Here is a 19395-nt window from a genome sequence, read left to right on the forward strand (position 1 = left end):
TAAGCATTGACTTATATCCAATTGTTCAAAATATTTGAAAAAATTAAACAAAAGCTCGGTTATTAGACTTTTGACAATGTGAATTTAAGCATGGATGCAATTTGGGTACTCCTCATTACAGAATCATGGATAGTTTGGAGGTTGATTCAAACCCATTTTTTTATGACTCAATATGGATTCAAAATTAAATTGGTGTACCTATACAATAAAGAAGGACAGGTCTACAAAATAAACACAGTATGGACATTTATTTCTTGATCATAAAAAAACGTAGGTGAAAAAACTGTCAAAATAGGTGCAATTTGGGTACCGTCACGTTAAATATATTTCCATTTAAATTAGACTTTGATATTATCTAGCAACAAGGAAGAAGATATCGTATTACATGTTTTTCCATTGGCACTAGGTTCTAAAGTGTCATATTTAAAGTTTATCATTTGAATAAACATTTGTTGCATAAATACAGATTTAAATCTACATTTACGTATGTCCTATATGCTCTCATATTTGGCAAAAGGTCTGCATGAATGAAAAATAGCTATATATACTTACACGTTTGTGAATTTTCATTTAGATGTTGATCATTTTAAAAACGCGATTTAGATTGTTCACCTTGGTATTTACTTTTCATCGCAAAATCAAACAAATCTTAATAAGTTTGTCTGCCGCGAATCATTGTCGCAAATATACAGCTAAACGTATTTATCTTTAATCAGTTGAAAGTTCTTCATGTTTGTGCAAGACAAGAACAAGATTATAATAAATGCTACGGGCGCACCACGTTGAAGGAGTCGATTTTGAAAGGATGCATGGGAAATTTGGACTGTCGCTGAAAAACTAGCGGTTAATGGATAAGGAAAGAACTTAAGGCTCCTATAAATGTTGCAAGGATTTTAACGTTCTCGAACGTGACATTCTACATGAGACTTTGGAACTACGCCTCATTGTGACTGAACGTGGCTGCATATCTATGTACATCTCGCAAAGCTAAATGGTGGGAAGAAAGTATAAACAAAAGATAAACAGTAAAAAAAATCTACACGCTTTTATTTCAATTATGAAAAGAATTATATAATTCAATGTTATATATCTTAATTTTTTAAACGCATCTGTTAAAATGCTCAACACATTTCATAGGATTTCTCTCATTTTCAAAATCCGTTATCCAATTATCATTCAGTAACCACATTTATTTTCCTCTAAAAACTTGTGGTATAGGTATTAACTAGTAAATTTAAAGTGAAATAAAATAGGATGCATGATTTATATTCATATCATATTTATATGGTATCGTCAAACTACGAATGAAATATTTGCCACTGAACGTAACTCTCTAATTTATCATAAGTTTAGTAGTAAATACAGTAGTTTTACATATTTGATAAATAGCCTACTGTTTATAAATGGCTTCAATTTGCCAATATTAAAATATGGCCCCATAAATATATCCTTTGCAAGATTAAAATCTAATACATTTCCATTTATCATGTTTATCAAGCTTTATGAGCAATTTCCTTAAATTAAAAATGAATGTATGTAATAAAAAGAAAATATTTCAAGATCTTTTTCATATATATTCAAACCAATTGTCAACAATTTGTTTGTGACTTTTTGGCCTGTGACTGTTTGTCCTATCAAATTTGTGACTTTATGTCCTGTGACTTTTTGTCCTGCGACTTTCTGTCCGTTTACCTTCCATCTAAATCAGTTAACTAAATAATTGTTTTTTGCAGTAGTCCGGGTAACGAGTCGATATCTGTTATTAAGCATGCAAATTGCGAGTAAACACTTACACACCTTTTTCAGAATGTCAGCTGAAAACAAAGAATCACTGGTGATAGGGGAGTGTAACCGATGAATTGATCCTGAATCAGATAAGATTTTCCAAGTATTAAGGAGAACCTCTTTATTTGATCACACTCGCCTTGAGATTTAATAATAAGGCTACTAAAAACATTTTATTTCCCCATGTTCGCTGTTTTTCGCTAAAATTATTAAGCTGAATAAAGCTATTTGAAAAATACATTAATTTGTGTTTTTTACTGCTACAAGATATTTGAATAAAATGCTAATTACGCACCAGTTGCTGAGCCGAGAATCATTCTAAGCCAGGAACAGTATATACTAACTGTTAACAGTAAGAATAGAAATTCCCTGTAAAAAGGCAGTCAAATCTTAACAGAACTGTAACTTAATGATACATGTATATCAAGTTCCAGCACCTCACCCAGCACCCTGGCTCAGCACACTGAGTTAGCAAACTGCATGGTGTGTGTCAGTCCATGGAAGTAATATTACTTCCATAGTCCATGGAAGTAATATTACTTCCATGGTCAGTCTTATAAGAGGGTGGTAAAGGGTTATTTTCGTGCAACGTGATCGTCGTTTTTTATTTCACGTTCAACGTGTTTTTTTGACGTTCAGTCGTGCAAGACAGGTGCCTCGTTCAACGTGTTCTGCTTATTTAATTGTACGTGCATCGTGATTTTCAAAGTCTTATTTTGCCTGCTCCGTTATTTTTCAAATAAAATTCAAACACTAGGCAGGGATCGTCAAGAAATACTTTTTTAAAATTCGTAAACCAATTATATCATAAATGTGTATACTAAATCGTGAATATCTAGTAAAACAAAAGAGTTAATATATATACAAGAAAGCAGTGACTCAGTCACAAAAGGTTCAAATTAAAGTATTTATTTTTCGTGCAACGTTCATTATAGAAATTATTTCACGTTCAACGTGAAATTATGTCTTATTATACGTTTTTTTCGTGCAAGCACCCCCCTTTACCACCCTCTTATAATATAAAACTGCGTAGGTTCATATCGTTAGATTTATCGTTTGTTTGGATATTTTTAGGATCGTTGTAAAATTATATATCTTAAACTTTGTTAAAATACTATTTTAAATTGTTCAATTCGTTATATTTCATAATTTTGTCAAAGTGTACTTTTTAAATTTTTAAATTTTAAAGATATAAAAATGAATATATATATATATTCCATTTTGATTTGAGGAAAATCTGTTTGAACTGTAATGACATGGTCAGTCAACTGATTTGTTGCAAAGCTGATTACAGGTAATTATAACATACAGTAATTTTCCATTAATACGACAGTGCGTGTACTCTCCGGTGTGTATAACGTAAAGTTTTCTAGAGAACATCCTGTCTACGTGTAATACAGATTGATGGCATTACACACAATTTCTTTTGTTAAATGTGCTTAGGTATCTGTGTCTATTCCCTATTTAAACACCACAAATTTTTCGAAGAAATTAATAAAAAAAATCAATTATATGAAATAAAGAAGAAAAGTAGCAAATATCAACTTCAGTAACTAGTAACTGCGCATTGAGTAAACATAATTTCAATATTGCATGAACCAACAAATGGAAGTTTTTTAACGAATACAGCCCTTGCACGGTCGGTAATGAATCAACCCTTGACAAAACGTAGACATGTAGGCCTATGTAGAAGTGTTTAAAAAGACCAATTCCTATTGGTTATATTTCACACTAGGACCTTAGATAACTAGAACTAAGCAGTGGTTGATCCAGAAATTTTCATAAGTGGGGACCCAGTGACTGCCTAAGAGGGGGTCCCTGCCAGTCATGCTTCAGTGATTCCCTATATAATCTCCCATTTTCCAAGATTAGTGTAGGGGGGGGGGGGGGCTGGAAAAAAAACCTAAATCCGCCTCTGCTAATTGGGAAGTCATTTTGTCAGATACACACGTATAAATACCTATATTATGTACAAAATGCTTCAAATATCAGGGGCGTAGCTACCCGGAGGCACGACAGCACGTGCATCCACGTCGTTTTCACAAAAAAAAAAAAAAAAAAAAAAAAAACAGAAGAGAGATGAGTTGGTCAATCGGAATCAGACAGCGTGATGCATGTATTATCATGATTATGATATTTATTTAACGTTTGGAGGCTGTTAGTGTTGGTGTCTTTTCCGTCTATCCTGGATATTAGTTTGACAACCTAGATACAAGTGTTGATGAAGCTGTTCATGCAGAGAAAGATCGTAGCTCCGCAGTTGCGTGCACATTGATTCGGCATGCAAAAAAGAAATGGCAAAATAATTTTTTTTATAATATTGAATGCTAAAAGAAACACCTATGTTGTCATTTTTTTAATTGATGAAATATCATTAAATAACGACATTTGGTTTCAAAATTATTTTTTTTTTGAGATTATGACAATATCGGAAGGTAACTTGTATCTTTTACAAGATTTGAAGTTGTAATACTCAGTCTAAGATATGTAGTTTTGGGGCACATTTTACAGTGTACAGTTCATCAGTTTGCAGTTTGGAATGAGATGTACCAATCGACATTAGAATTATCAGATCCCTTCGATATCGTTGAAAATATGCCGAGGCGATGTGGTTGACAGACTACCGGAGCCAATCACCCTCCAACCGTGCTGCAACCACGCCAAAACAGTATTGGAAAGTCTAATTATTTTTTGCGTTCATAGACCATATGATAAGGGAACTGGAGAGTGGAGTCGCGTCAAGTTATCAGAAAATCGCTTCTTTGCGCTGTATCTGCTTCATCGTGTTGTAGGAAATATCACAAACGAACAAATCTCAATATTGTCTGAGACATACGAAACTGACCTCTGGCATGTAATTTTGAATTCAATTTGGAGTTCGCTCGATGCCGAACAAGTACGCTGGTTTATAACATCTCGCGAGTGCTACCATGCCATGATGGCCCTGAGATCTATCAGTCACGGTACTACGTATGTAATTGAAAACAAATGTACGATCAACAATGAACAACGACATTTACATAGCATTACTACATATTCATCGGGATTTCAGTGTGAATGTTGACAATAGAGAAGTTTGTTTCTGCCCAGACCCGAAGAGCAGATTTTGGACAATTTTGAGTAAATTTATCACAAATATGTGTTGTTTATGTATTACTATATTCAGAAGATTTATTAATAGTTTTACATTCATAAATTATCTACATATAGCTCCTCTTTTGACCGTCCTATGACCGAAAACAGAAAGAAAAAAAAATTCTGCATAATAGGGTCCCAAAAATTTTTCGCCTCGCTCCGCTCGGCGGTCCTTGCTTCCACATCGTTTCTTTCTAGCTACGCCCCTGAATATATGCATATATAATAATGGTGCGTCTAAAAACCGTTAAGGATCTCCTCGGTGCACGCAAGACATTAAAAGTCACTTAAGACATGTATTTTAGTGTTGAGGGTATTCATTCGATTCATAACTTATTTCATAATCTTGTAATTTTTGTTTTGATAAAATTTGAGACATAAATACATGTATTGAGACATATATTACATGTATTATATGTCTCTGATAAAATAAAACCAACTTTAAAGAAGTTATTTAAGTTTGAATCGGCTGTCACCTGTGTTTTGCATTGGGATGCCAAAACATTAATGTTATTTACAAAAATGCCAAAACCTGCAAATATATTTTAGGCAAAAAGAGACATTTATAAATCGATGATTTTACACTAAACGTTTTTGTAATTTGTTATAGAAATATTAATAAGTACATGTACATAGTTTTATCAAGGATTTGTATAGTAACTATACACATCCTTGGTTTTATAAAGTCCTTCATTGCTTCAACCCCTTGGTGAAATTTAAATGGCGAGACGATAATTAATAAACTATCTATCTATCTATCGACATGCGCCGTTATTTTGGGATTTTAGAATACGTCACGGATGACCGATGACCATATTCAATACCAATCATCATTTGAATTTTGTCAATTGATCTTTAATGATTAGGACTGATTGGTGATGGCAGAGAATGTGTCTCTGTTGATGGTTATAAACACATGGAAGTAAACTTTACAAAAAAAAGTTTACTTGGAAAAAAATATAAAATTATATGAATATGCTAAATAAATTTTTCTTTGGTATGTAATAATTGAAGACGTTTAGAAACATAAAAAATCTTCACATAGTTGGGAAATTTTTTATTCAAGTTATATCATTTAAAAACGTTTAGAAATATAGATCTTTTTCGATGTACAATTTGGCCCGCTTGGAGATCTTAATAATTGTTTGTCTACTTTCGTCTATTTATATTGCTGAAATTCGTTAATCAAGGATTTGTACAAGCCCTTGCTATAATATAATGAATCTCGTCTAAACACCACCTAGGCCGCCTTGGTGCACTAAGCTCCAGGAAGTGCACTAAGCCCATGATGGGGTGGTGCTATGAATGAAAAAAAAACATACCATCGGACGTAGTTTTTCATGAAGATAATGTATCTGAATTTTTTAGTCATTAAAAATTGTAGTTAAGTCGTTATTTGATTTTTTTCTGCCATCAAAGGTTTTGTCGTACGGCACGTGCCAGTAATTAACCAGGTAATAAAATCACTGATCCATCAAGAAATAAAGAAACAACAATTATACGTATACACGGCTTATATATAATTACACCTTTTTGTTTGTCGTGTTATTGCGTGTATTTTTGTTTTTGTAGGATTTAAGTATTAGATAAAATACAAAGGTAACAAAGAAACAGGCCGGTAACAACCGTTGCCGGATAGTTTTTCTGCACGAGTAGTCAGGTCAAGGTCCGAGGCGATAGCCGAGGACCTTGACCTGACTACAAGTGTAGAAAAACTATTCGGCTGGTTGTAACCGGCCTGTTTCTTTTGTTACTTTTGTTTTTTATCTGACTTGTACGACGTTTCAAGTAATAATACTTTAAGCAAGACTTAACATTTGAGAAACTTGGATAGCCATAAAGCAGTAAATGTAAGTTATAGTATAAACACATTTTTTTTTTCATTTCCCTTCAACCGAGATTTTTTTTCACGAAAAAAATCAGGAATCTAATAATTTGATAAAAAAAAAAAAGAACCATTTCAAGTAAAAGATAAATGTTGTACACATTTAAGTCTTTTTAAAATGCAACTTCGTAAAAAAGTAATATATTAAGGAATATTTTAGTGGTAAGTAAGATAACGTTTGATTTTTATGAATACAACGGAAAGAGGGAGGTGGACGGGGGGATGCTAATTCATTTTAAAATACACAGGCTGTGATCTTTATTTTTGATGAAAAATGCAGGATGAGCCATTCAATCTCCCCATTCCCCCTTAAAAAAAATCGTAAAAATCGCGCGTTTGTTGCCAAATACATGAATTTAATATGCAGTGGTGGGGGTCCCGGGGGTTGGAACAACCCTTTTTTTAAAGATTAATGCATTTAAATGGGGACATAAAGTTGGACCCCCCCCCCCCCTGTTTTGTTCTGGATTTAGACATGGATCCGCCACTGATATAAATTCGATAACAATATAAAGTTATCAAAAGAATGAATTTCCTACTTCATTAGTGAATGAAATATTTATGAAAAAAATGGATTTTGTCTTAATATTATATATATTCAGTAATATACTTTGATTTTTTTTTTAATTCATGCTCGTCTCTAGATCTCCAAGTGTTGATCGGGATTAAACACGTGTTACTATATGATCCAATCGCAGCTTACCGCCCAAAATTGATGACATAAGTTGAATGATTTTCTTCTAGATTTGCTTCTTATTTGGACGTGTATTACATGAACACTTTTTGTTTATAGGATCAATCGTGCATTGGTGAGTTGATAGGGATTTTATCTTTTGATATTAGATTTGATTTTTATTTACTTATTTCCTGTCTTATTTTTATTGAAATGTTCACGTCAGTATCATCCTTTCTTTACTTTCAGCATTGTCCAAAATACTATTCATGTCCATATATTGAAGAAAACATTTATTGACCGAATATTTTGCTTCATAAAGGGGGCGGTATGTTCTTTTTTTAGTATATTAACTATTTACTTTTCAACGCCATCACCAAAATGTTTTTGTTTAAATTAGCACCAGGGGCGGATCCAGTCATTTTTAAAAGGGAGGTTCCAACTATATGTCCCCATTCAAATGCATTGATCGGCCAACAAAAAAGTGGGGTTCCAACACCCCCCCCCCCCCCCCCACCCCCTTTGGATCCGCCAATGAGCACTATTAACGGTATTTGAAAAATCAGGAATCATTCAAAACATTAATTTGTCATCTGCTTGACCATAATAATTTTTTTCTCATAAAATTTGGGATCAAAATAGCTATTTTAGGAGAAAACCATACCCCCCCCCCCCACTATTGAAGTTAAAGTGTACTGATGTGAATATTATTTAACTGGAAATGTTTGAAAAAAGATATTGATGCTAACGTAAATATTTTGTTCAATAAAAAGACAGGAAATAAGTCGGTGAACCAAAAAGTTCAAATCTAATTGAAAGTTAAAGTGCCCATGAACTCACTGATCATGCACGAGTGATTCTATTCATAAAAAGTGTCCGTGTAACAAGTAAAAAGAGTCCGTGTATCGTCTAAAAAGAGTCCGTGTAACACCCGTTAATGTACTGTTTTTCTATAGCTCTGCGGGGGGCAAAGTCGTACAAAGACAGACAGACAGACAGACAGAATATTTTCTTATAGTGTCACATACCAATACTGAACAATATCATACATAATAATATAAGTATAAAAATACAAATAAGAATTTAAATCGAAGTTAAAATATCGGTATCCAGCCATGACTGACTTATGAGACACTTTTGCTTTAAAACTTATTCTAACATTCATTTACAAATGAATAAATAAAACTTTTACATCACATTTAAAGAAAAAAACATTCCGTTATACACAATATTTTCTGCGGTTAAACATAAAATATAAAGATTTTGCTAAAAAGGGTTGTATACAGTCATGTGACATCAGAAAGATAAATTTGTCATCATGACTAAAATCATGACTTTAAAACAAAACTTTGTATTTCTTTCTTTTTTTGTGTGTGTATTTTTTAACACGTTATTTTGTTCGTTGTAATTCGAAAGTGCACAATAAACGACTATTATCATGAATTCATTTATTAATATTTCATTTTGAGAACTATCAACATGCAGATATAAAATATATAGTTTATAAACATATGTAAGTAAGTAAGTAAGGATGACATTATCAATAAATAAATATAATAAAGAGTCACAAGCAAATATAAGTCATGATTTGTCTATATAGATACACATCAAAGATTTAATATCTTGGTTTTGTACGACACATTTCCGTTCTGTAAAACCATATAACTACATAACCTAAATTATTTCAGTTCTGTAAAAACATAACAGCATATAAAAAAAAATTCTTCTACTATTTGATTTTGATTTAAACTTTTTGGCTAAATCTGAAAAATTAAGTTGACTAAACGGTATGCGTTTAAATTTCTCATCTTTTCAGGTTTGTATTGCGCGACCTTTATTTGCTTTTATATTCGCCGTTCCACTATGATCTCTGGACAGTGGTGGATATTTGTCTCATTTGCAATCATACACGAACTATCTATTTATATGAAATATAAATTTAATAATAATTACCTCTTGCAGAATTTCAAGCGGTCTGTCATACTTGTTGAAAATGGGTTGCATTGAACCCAAGGACGCCACATTTTAACTCTTATATATTTGAAGTAAGTCTGTATTATGATTTGTGCCTATTCGTGTAAATATTGAAACAGTAAATGGGAAAGAATAAAAAGAAAGATATAGACAACAATATACTCCGCTTTGAGTAAAAGCCAATTTCTATTGTTTTTACTATTTTATTTCCGCAAATCTTTTATTTCCAAAAGCGCAAATAAACACTTTTTCCAAATATTTTTTTTCCAACAAAGCATCAAAGAAAAGATCAACAGCCCTTTTATCATTACTAATTAAGAACAAAGAATATAATTTACTAGTTAAAAGATAATCCATCAGAATTGATTGGATCAATTAACAAGGTGTTCAGACATTACACAAGTAGAACGCGTGTCACGTTAAAAATGTTAATAACTTTTAAATTTCTTTAAATCATCGAACCAACTTTTAACATATTTTTTTTTTAAATAATGATTTATCTTAATTAATGATTATATAGGTGCATATTTAACCTTTGCTTCATATCCTTAGTGCAGTATTTACAAGTTCGTCAAGTTTCATTGGATTCAATCAACAATGTGACAACTGGACACATTACAAAAAATCGGCGCGTGTCATATAAAATGTTAATAACTCTTTTATTTCTGAATATATTTACACCAAAATTTAAATATATGCTCTTTATTCAAATCTGTATCGTACTGAATGACCTTAGTGCTTATTTGACTGGTCCATCATGGGCTTAGTGCACTTCCTGGAGCTTAGTGCACCAAGGCGGCCTAGGTGGTGTTTAGACGTACCGGCCAATATCACCATAATAACTTAAAGAACAGATACAATCTTATCCTAAATAGTTTGCCATCTAACAATTCAAAAAATAATTTTGAGTCGAAACTGAAGTACCAAATCTTTAAAAAGAATAACCTTTTTGGAACAGTATAGACGTCGAAAATTAAACTGTATATATATATTCTTTTTTCAAAACTCCTGAAATAATTTAAAATTATCTTTAGACAGCTTTCATATGCAAATCTTTTTAGAAGTATGTGAGCGTATTACCCCCCCCCCCCTTTCCCCAACCCCAACCCCCGCCCCCTTTTCCTTCTATAATAAACTATTGAATGAATCTGAATCTATAAAATTTATTTGTAAACGATTTTGTGTCTTAATTTGTGTTTGCTAATTAATTGCGGTCCGTGCTGTCAAAAGTCAAAAATGTCTCCTTGTGTATAAGTTATTGATAAAAAAATATTTGAAGCCGCCAGAAGAATAAATCATTTCCTGAACTTAAATTACATTTATCTGTAAATAAAGACAATTTGCCTAAAACATTCTCGCATATATTTAAACAATTGTAAAATAATTCATTCAACGACTTTCTTTTCCTTTTTCCTTTTTTTTTCCTTTTTTTTTATACCCATTGCTTTTTTTATCCTATTTTCGTATAACATGTTAGCAGTTGAACGGAATTAAGTACATTTTTCAGGAACTTACAACTTAAATTTTCAACAACAAAATTCCACACTTTTTTACTTGAATATTTTTTTCTGTTTTGAGGGCGCCACCAGTGACCCGTAGCACACATAACCAACACCTCACATAGCGTATTCACGATGTTGAGGTATTGACATACAATCACATTTATCAATATACAGCAAGTAGGTAATTTGTGTTGAATGCCAGTAGGTCAGAATTTGTTAATTGAATTTTAACTGTAAAAGGGTCACTACTAGCTGTCAAATTCATGTTCATCGATTTTAATCAAATTCACATAACGTGTGGTGTTGAATTGTTTATTAAAAATCCACGCACAATCTTGGCTGATATGCATAAAACCATTATTTCACGAACCTGCATGAAATATTGACTTATCACAGAACTAAAAAGATAAACCACCGAAAGTCCACATAAGAGGGTTTGGTGGATGTGAATTAACAGAATAGAGAATAACGGGCAAAGAAAAAAAGGAACAAAGAATAGTGAAAGAAAAAGAATAATGGTAAAACGTGTAAGTCATTAAAAATATAGCTTAAAAAAAAGAAGCCTCTGTCATCAATTTGAGGAATTTAAATTACCCAAGGTTAGTTTTACGGCGGCCTATTTTATTTTGGATTAAAAATAAACACAATTGACAAGTTTCCTTCCCCTGCATTTTCGATCGCACATGTAAATAGCACGTTGGTCACGTCTCAAATAAGACACTGATACATTACAACACTTGCCGTCAGTATACGAAAATATTAATTAAGAAGGTATAGAAAATTAATGCACGCACATTATTATCCTTCACAGGCCTAACTCGTTAGTCCGCAAACAACGAGCACTTTGAACACAGCCACCGGCATGCTATGAATTTGAAAGCTTCCCAACTATCAATTTCTACCCATAGAAAACTTTTGTCCTTCTTCATGAAAAATGAAATATGTTGATATTAATGGTATACTGTAAAAGTTAAATCAATTTATTCATATATTTGACCGACTAGAATTAATTGGGGAATTTAAACCAATTCCTATTGTAAGTGATAAAACTATTAAAATTTATATCAGATCATATCAGGGTGATTGAAATGAGGAAAAGGGGGGGGGGGGTGGTGATCAGGTATTTTTGGGGGAAGAAAGAAGGGAGGGTGAGTCCCTTGGGGGTAATCCTCACCCCCTTCAATTTGAGAATATGCTATTATCTCGTAAACGGTTTAGATCCCAACCCCTAAACCATATATATTCTTGAATGGGACAATAAAACGAGTCAATTAAAATTAAAGGGAAGTCCCTGGGGGTCACCCCACCCCATTCAATTTGAGAATGTGCTATTATCTTTTAAACGGTTTAGATCCCTACCCCTAAACCATATATATTCTTGAATGGGACAATAAAACGAGTCAATTAAAATTAAAGGGAAGTCCCTGGGGGTCACCCCACCCCGTTCAATTTGAGAATGTGCTATTATCTTTTAAACGGTTTAGATCCCCACCCCTAAACCATATATATTCTTGAATGGGACTATAAAACAAATCAATTAAAATTAAAGGTTAGTCCCTTGGGGTCACCCATCCCCGTTCAATTTGAGAATGTGCTATTATCTTTTAAACGGTCCAGATCCCCACCCCTAAACCATATATATTCTTAAATGGGATGATAAAACAAATCAATTAAAATTAAAAGGAAGTCCCTGGGGGTCACCCATCCCGTTCAATTTGAGAATGTGCTATTATCTTGTAAACTGTCAAGATCCCCACCCCTAAACCATATATATTCTTGTATTGAACAATTAAACAGATCAAATGAAATATAGGGAGAGTCCATGGGGGGTCACCCCCACCCTCACATGTTTGAAAAACTTTTGAATGGTTGAGATCCCCAGTGGTTAAGTGAAAAAAATTCCGGATCACAGGGGGAGGATTCTAGGGATTGGAAGTTCAACTTGGAACCCCCCCTTTTTTTTGGACAATGCATTTAAATGGGAACATATAGTTGGAACCACCCCTCCTAAATCCTGGAGGCAACTGTTTTGAATTAAAAAAAAAAAGCCTTTATTAACAATGTTAAATTTTGTGTGCATTTATTTTTGCTTATTTTCAATAACAAATAAATAATGGACAGAATTGCGTGATTGATTATTGTAATTTACGAAAAATCTGCATACATGTTATAAAATGGGAAGTAGAAACTGGAAATTTGTCAAAGAGACAACAACACAACCAAAGAGCAAACAACAGCCGAAGGTCACCTATGGGTCTTCAATGCAGTGAGGAAATTTTGGCACTGGTCTTCAGCTCTGACATAAATATGTCTCAGAAATGAGAATAATATACAGCTCTCATTTGCATTAATAAAAACCTCACAATATGTTCTGAATATCAGAATATACAGTATTGCAAGATACTCTCATATTGTACACATAGAGCTGAGAAACTGTAAAATTAATCATGCTAATTTAACATTTAAGTCCTCGGAATTAATCTAAATATGCATACAAAGGAATATAAGTATGCAAAAGACATATATGGTCTTCAAAAATAAGAGTATCAATGCTATTAATTTATGACAAGATCTTAATCAAGTAATAATTTTGATTTGTTTAAATATTTCGGAGGTTAGTATGACCTCCTTTTTTGTGATGATGTTTTCTTTTTAAGCTGGGAAAAATTGTTTGTATCAACAAAAATAAAAACACAAAGTTAATCTAGAATTATGTTTTTATCATTTTTTTATGTTTAGATCATGTAGATTGTCAACAAGATGAAAAGAAAAAAAAAATATGCAGCTCAAAAGTCAAAATGTGGATAAGCTGAGGTTCAAGGTCCTACTTTTGCAGATTTTCATATTTTGCATGAATGAATTTAAAGTTTATACCATGAACAGCAGAGAAAGAAAAAAAAACTTCAATTTTCCTGCTTCTGAAGAATAAATGTAAAACATCTTGTTTTTGGTAAGTTTTTAGTACTAATATTAAGGGATTTTAGCATGACATCCTGTCGAATGCTTGTTAATCATGTTTATGTTCCAGAACATATGAGTATTAAGACTACGGGTACAGTCTGCCCAATTTTAAGAAGTTGGTCAAGTTTATTAGAAACAAATATACATTACAGATCAACATAACTGGAATCTTTAATAGATTAATACAAAAAGTTTAATTGCAGTAGAAATAAAAATACATGTTTGGTTGAGCTCTGGTATTAGACAGTACAAGTACCGGCCGTACCGGGTATACTCAAATGGTCTGATTGTATGCATATGGTCGGACTGTAAGAGTATACTTATATGTTTCGGACCGTAAACGTACGATACAAATACTTATATGGTCTGGAACATTTATACATGTCTTAAAACTAGTATCTAACAAACATGTTGGTGTTTGTGAACTTGGTAATAAGTTATTCGATAGAAATATAATGTTTTCAGATTATAAAAATAATATCCCATATTTACTTTTAATAAAGAAGAAGATTATTGATGTATGTATAACTTTAAAATGAAACAGCAAGCCAACAACACAAAAATAAGTATAAAACAATATATTTTTTTGTATCAATGTTATAATTTCCAATATGTCTGAAGATTTCAAGGTATTTTTACATTGAAATTAAACACAAATTGAACTCTGTCAGAACTTCAAAAGCTTAAAGATATATTGTTTCTGTTGTCTGCATTTTGTATAATATATTGAAAATTCTAGTGAATAATGGAATATGTTATTATAATTGCCTAAAGTTTTAACATTGATCTTTATATATATATGATATATAACTTGGGAAAATACCCAAATATTTTAAAGAAGAATAAATTAATTGATTGTTATATACCGGTAGTATTAGAATAGGAAGATGTGGTATATTGCTAATTTGACAACTCTCCATCAGAGACCAAAGGATGTAAGAGGTTAGCAACTGCTGACACTGGACAACCTTTAACAATCAGTAAAATCCATACCGCATAGCTATTTTTATTAAAAATCATATTATTGCTACATGTATGCAAAAAATTTTATATAATACTTCAGATTTTATTGGTTCTTTTTCAGAAGGATTGAAATTCATCACCTAGAATAAATGGAGAAAACATGGAAACAAGACCAGAATAAATTCAAAGACAAAAGTTGGATCAGCTATTATTTTCATCACTCAGTCAATGATTTGAAGATCTTTTAAATACCAGAAGATATTGTAACCACAATAATATCAATGTTCTGTGCTGAATGACCAAAAAGTGGACTATAAAATCACACAATGCTGGATGATAAGAAACTATTAATGTTTTGTGTGGAGAGATATTGTGAAAAAAATAGATTTACTTAAACATGTTAAATAGCTACTGTAAATTCAAGAATTATTGTGAGGGTTTATATTTGCAAAAATTGCAACACAGTTGTAAAAGCAATAATTTAAACTCCCATTTAGAAATATTTTATATGAATTAAACTGATCTCAAAATCGTAAAAAATTAAAATCTCATTTTAGTCTTAAATGACAAAAATCCAATAATAAATGCACGCAATAATTTCTGAATTTACAGTACTAGTATGTTCAGCCTTATATTAGAGTTTTTCATTGATTTCAAATGGTAAATAATAGTGTTTCAAAGTATTCTATAATTCATAAATAAACATATATTGATACTTACATTATCTACTTTATTGTTTAAAAGTTAAGTTTTGAACAGTTATAGAACAATATGTTGTATTAACATTTCCAAAGAAAAAAGATATTCAATTAAAAAGATTCATCTTATAACAATTTACTACCAAATAGAATACATTGTAACATACACATTACTGTATATTTATATCTATATATTTATAATTTGAATCCCATAGGATTTTATTTTGTCCCATGGGATATTAAAAATCCCATGGGATAATAATAATCCCATGGGATTTTTTTTGTCCCATGGGACAACAATTATCCCATGGGACTACAATTATTCCATGGGATTTAACCAAAATCCCATGGGATAATGGTAAATCCCATGGGATTTTGCCCTGTCCCATGGGATATTGAAAATCCCATGTTTTTATAAATCAAATAGCAAAATAAATATAATGGTAACAGTATAAAACAAATGAAATTATTGAATCCCATGTAATTCCGCACATTTTGGTTATATACATGACACTGTAGCTCTTATTTGAGGCGGCGGCGGATTTGCAAATGAGTGTTTTGCAAATTTAAAGTGTCCAGTGTTTATTAAACAATAAACTGGATGATGTCATTATGTCAGCTTCTACTATAACCCTAGCAGATTTCTTAAAAAACTTATTAAGTTTATTTATTCCACTTTCACAACAGCTTCCCCATATATTGCAACAATAATCAAATAATGGCAGAATATAAGCATTAAAATAGATAATACGTATATGCATAGGTAAATATTTTCTTATCTTTTGTAATAAATTGATTCTGTTTGATATAGTACATGATATTTTATCTATCTGCTGATTCCAATTTAGGTTTTTGTCAATATATAAACCAAGAAGTTTTTCACAATCTACATTTTCTATGTGTTCATTTGAAATATTGATATCTGTTTCCAGTTGAACAAAGTCTGTTTTGAACCAACAATCATTGATTTACACTTTTTGGCATTTAATTTCATACAATTTTGCGAACACCAGTTTTCAATTACATGAATATCATTTTGAAGGTTAGAAGTTATCTGAAGTAAATTATTACCTTTACAATGTAATGTAGAATCATCTGCATATAAATCTTTTGATGAATGTTCTATATTAAGTGGTTAATCATTGGTATATAAAATAAATAACAGAGGGCCCAGGATAGAACCTTGTGGTACCCCAGTTTTTATGCATTTAGTATTAGACATGACGTTATTGACATTAACTTGTTGGCTTCGTTCAAACAAGTATGACTTAAACCAGTCTAGTGTACAATTTGAAACATTATAATATTCAAGTTTTTTCAATAAAATTATATAATTAACCAGATCAAAAGCTTTCTTTAAATCTAAAAATATAACTCCGTTTATCTCTCCATTATCTATATTTGCCAACCATTCATCTACTAATTTAGAAAGTGCAGTAGTACACGAATATTTAGGTCTGAAACCTGACTGTGTAGTATTAAGAAGGTCATTACTATTTAAAAATATATACAAACTATTAGCTATATGTCGTTTTATGATTTTTGAGAGACAAGGCAAAACTGCTATAATTGGTCTATAATTATCAGGATTACAGGCATCGCCACTTTTAAAAATTGGGCAAACTCTTGCAGTTTTAAAAATACTTGGAAATCTACCACTTTTGATGCTTAGATTAAATGTCAAGGCTGGTGCAATGACATCGCTGCACATACTTAAAATATTTGGTCCGACATCATCTAAACCAGTTGCTTTAGACTTGTCAAGTTTTTTTTAAATACATGTTTACATCTAAAATACTCATTTCTGGTATAATGAATTTTTCACTACCCGTTTGTAACTTTGATTTTACAAATTTATTGAGTGCATCAAATCTGGCACCATCATCATTATTACATAATTTGTCATCAACTATACTTTCAGCAATATTTGTGAAATGCACATTAAATGTATTTGCTATATCAACATCATTTTGAATTACACTATTTTTATATTCTAAATGCGTGATATTATTATGTACTTTTTTAGGATTTAGACTTTTGACATACTTCCAAATAGTTTTACTATCTTTACAATTTGAAATAGCATTTTGGAAATATTTTTTCTTTGCCTGTTCTACTAAAAATGTAACCTAATTACGCCAAATTTTATAATTATATATATCACCAATTCTTAGAAAATAATCTCTTTGGTGTCTAGCGCTATTTATATCAGAAGTCCACCACTCTGGTTGTTGGGTATTTTTCACCCTTTTAATTTTCTTAGGAGCATGTTTGTCTAGGGTGCTCAGAAATAAATTATACCAATAATTAGCTGCTTCATCAACATCTCCAATCGATTCAATGAGACAAAAAGGAGTATTTGTTAAATTTTCAATAAATTTATTTTTATCAAATTGTTTGAATGATCTATATTCTATGGACAAATGCTCCATTTTTGTTATTTTGGGGTTAAGTTTTCTTGTTACGCAAAAAGGATAATGATCACTGACAGCATAACTAGGCACCTTTACTTCTATAATATGGTCTACATCGGTCGTATATATATGGTCTATGGTAGTTGCACATTTATCTGTTACTCGTGTCGGTTTATGTACAATTTGTTGTAAACCATACAAATTAATACAGTCCTTCCAGTTTTGATTTCCGACAACTGTATGATTTATATGTGAAAAGTTTATATTAAAATCTCCTAAGAGTATAATTTCTTTATTTTCTGCAGACGCTTTATCTATTTCGTTTTCAGCTGAATCAATCCAAGATTGAAGTGAACTCGGTGGACGATAAAAAAATGCCTATTAAAATAGAGTTTGTGTTTGGAAATTTAATTTCAATCCATAAAGATTCAATACTTCTTATTTCTAAATCGATTCTTCTTTGATGACATACACTATTTCGTATGTACGCAATCATACCTCCGCCATAATTAATAGCGTTTCTATCTTTTCTTTCTATTTTGTAACCTTCAATTTGTAATGTTTCGGTACCAATTTCATCATTTAAAAATGTTTCTACCATACCAAATATATCAAATAATTGTTCATATTTTAATAGAAATTTTATTTCTTCAATTTTTGGTTGTAAATGTTGAATATTCAAACAACCTAGTTTAAACCCTTTTTTAAACAACCAACTTGCTTCATTATTTCTACTTTTATTTACAGAACTAGGTGTTTTATTTTGACTCTTTCTATGTCTCTTTTGAGATTTTCTCCAATTAATACTAAGTTTCAAGTTGATTAGACTTCAGCTTCATCAAAAACTACCTTGACCAAAAACTTTAACCTGAAACTCCCACTTTCATTTTCAATGTTCAGTGGACCGTGAACTTGGGGTCAAAAGTCTAATTTGGCTTTAAAATTAAAAAGATCATATCATAAGCAACAAGTGTACTAAGTTTCAAGTTGATTGGACTTCAGCTTCATCGAAAACTACCTTGACCAAAAACTTTAACCTGAACGGACGCACAGACGGACGGACGAACGGAGCCACAGACCAGAAAACATAATGCCCCTCTACTATCGTAGGTGGGGCATAAAAAAAGAATTGAAATTTTATAATTAACATACATTCCTGTTAGTGACTTTTTTCCGAAAACATATAATTTAATATCAATAAACACGAACGTCAAGTATCTACGGATGGACATTTTATTTATCAAATCAATCTTCCTTTAAAGTCTAACATTCCACTATGTGAATATATTGATATACAAAAAATAAGCAGAATCTTATAAATCCATACTAAAACAGTATAAAATAAATTACATTATGATAGTAATTAAATTTTGTTATGATTCTTGTAAAATATTAATTACGCTTT

General features: G+C 31.5%; 1 protein-coding gene and 1 long non-coding RNA gene across 2 annotated transcripts in view; both read left to right on the forward strand.

Moving 5' to 3' along the window:
- The window catches only part of LOC143079864 (acidic phospholipase A2 PLA-2-like), a 168098-nt gene that overhangs the window by 125333 nt on the left and 23370 nt on the right, over positions 1-19395 (forward strand). The window lies entirely within an intron of this gene.
- On the forward strand, positions 13349-15597 carry LOC143078185 (uncharacterized). Its single transcript, XR_012979094.1, has 2 exons — positions 13349-13904; positions 15000-15597. It is a non-coding gene; the product is annotated as an uncharacterized LOC143078185 (long non-coding RNA).

Source organism: Mytilus galloprovincialis, chromosome 6 (genome assembly GCF_965363235.1).
Source record: "Mytilus galloprovincialis chromosome 6, xbMytGall1.hap1.1, whole genome shotgun sequence".
In the NCBI taxonomy this organism is placed as follows: domain Eukaryota; kingdom Metazoa; phylum Mollusca; class Bivalvia; order Mytilida; family Mytilidae; genus Mytilus; species Mytilus galloprovincialis.